The sequence below is a fragment of the Monomorium pharaonis genome, chromosome 3 (genome assembly GCF_013373865.1).
Source record: "Monomorium pharaonis isolate MP-MQ-018 chromosome 3, ASM1337386v2, whole genome shotgun sequence".
NCBI classification, from domain to species: Eukaryota; Metazoa; Arthropoda; class Insecta; order Hymenoptera; family Formicidae; genus Monomorium; species Monomorium pharaonis.
In genome coordinates, this window is record NC_050469.1 from 32,918,397 (window position 1) to 32,920,903 (window position 2,507).

A 2,507-nucleotide genomic window follows, 5' to 3' on the forward strand; every position below is an offset into this window, starting at 1 on the left:
TAGTACTTCTTTCTCTAAAGTTACCGGAAATAACTATCGCGCATGTCAGCACACATGCATACATATGTATATACATATATATACACACACATAAGTTAAAACACGTGACCAAAACGTATCCGATCATTGGATTTCAATGTATAATATGTACAAGCATGCGCGAAACATATTTCCGGACTCTTTAGAGAGAGAAGTATGGACACGGTTTCGCTTGGTATTGCCAGTCCATATCTATAAGGTCTATGGGTGTTTACGATAATGGCTATCCGAGTAATTTTCTTTAGGACTGAAATATATGATAAGCACAGCCATCTACTACCATCATGATTCGTGACAACTCAATGTTGTCTGGTATAGCCAAATCAACATCACGAGCAAGTTGCGAGTTGCGTAAGTTTGTAGCAAGTAACCTAAAAAGTACGATATAAATATTATAAATAATTTGATTGATTATTACAATTAAAAATACTCTGTTTTTAATGTATGGTAAGATTATTAACTTTATTAAAATAGTAATTATATGTAACACAATTACGCATTCTATAAATACCGGCCTATGAATACCGGCCCTTGTATTTTTTCTGGTCCAGACTCTTATTTCTAGGGATTCTAGATAGAGCACTCTCACAGCGCCAAAAGCGTAGAGATCCTATAAAGGTGGAAGCACATAAAATTACAGGAGCCGTAAGGGCCACCGCACAAGCTTTTTCGTAACACGTTACGTTACGTTAAGTGCTCCATAAATCTAAGTTCGTACTTAAAATTAAACTTACATCAACGCACAAAGAAACTTTTAACGTAAGTTCTTAAGTTCTTACGTTAAGGATTTCTTTGTGCGTTGATTTAAGTTAAATTTTAAGTACAACTTAGGTTCGTATGGAGTACTTAACGTAACGTAACGCGTTATGGAAGAGTTTGTGCGGTGGCCCTAAGGCAGAATGCAGAAGCCATAGCGCATGCGTTATGGTATTACTTTATCTGTCCATGGCAAAATGTAATACTATATGTAATACATGTTCTTTCTCACACTAATGGACACTGTGTTACACTGTGTCTTGCTAGAAAGCACACTATATATATATATATATACACAGGGTCATTCAGAATAACATTAGGTCCGTAAAATGACGTATTCCTGACGCAATTTTAAAACAATTTTTCCTTTACCAAAATTTTATTTGAAGCGTAGTTTTTGAGTTATAAGCCAAAATAGTTAACGAATTACGCGTTGAGTACAGAAGGTAGGCAGGGTCGGCGCGTCACGAGCGTAACGCGGGCGCGGCTGACTATCCGCGCCAGCTAACGAGTGATTACCACTGCGTAAGTTGCTAACTATTTCATCTTATAACATAAAATTATGCTTTAAATAAAATTTTGGTAAAGAAAAGATTGTCTTGGAATTATGTTAAGAATACGTGTTTCTTAAAATCATTGTAATAATCCAAAGTTGTTTCGGATCGCCGGCCGTCGGACGCTGCAACTAGCTGATTGCTACACGTGATGTGTGTGTCTACCGTGTTTCTGTAAGAGAGAGAGAGAGAGAGAGAGAGAGAGAGAGAGAGAGAGAGAGAGAGAGAGAGAGAGAGAGAGAGAGAGAGAGAGAGAGAGAGAGAGAGAGAGAGAGAGAGAGCTCTCTCGTTCTCTCTTACAGAAACACGGCAACACACATATCGCGTGTAGCAATCAGCTGGTTGCAGCGTCCGACGGCCGGCAATCCGGAACAACTTTGGATTATTACAATGATTTTAAGAAACACGTATTCCTAACATAATTCCAAAACAATTTTCTTTACCAAAATTTTATTTAAATAATTTTATGTTATAAGATAAAATAGTTAGCGACTTACGATGGTAATCACCCATCAGCTGACGCGGATAGTCAGCTGCCCCCGATGTTACGCTCGTGACGCGCCGCCCCTGCCCGCCTTCTGTACTCGACGCGTAATTCGTTAACTATTTTGGCTTATAACTCAAAAACTACGCTTTAAATAAAATTTTGGTAAAGGAAAAATTGTTTTAGAATTGCGTCAGGAATACGTCATTTTACGAACCTAATGTTATTCTGAATGACCCTGTATATATATATTTGTATATATAGATATATAATTGTAAATAAAATTAATGTGATTGAAAATGCTATGGAATAAAGAAAGGATATATTTGTAAATGTAATCTCAAAACTGCTAAAGTTTTTCAGCATTTTTAAGGTAACATTTACAAATATATCCTTTCTTTATTCTACAGCATTTTTAATCACATTTATTTTATTTACAATTATATTACAATTTCAATAATATAATTAAAATATCTTCAATATAAACCCTTTACTTTATATATGGATACACAAAATACTGATGTTAATGCATTAATGATAGCTATACCAAGATTGCCAAATTGTGCTGGAAATGGTTAAAATTACCGGAAGTTTAACGGAAAATGGCGGAGCCAATCACAATCGAGAGCGGTATTGGCACAACTCTCCTTATAGGAACTCTACAAAAGCGTGTT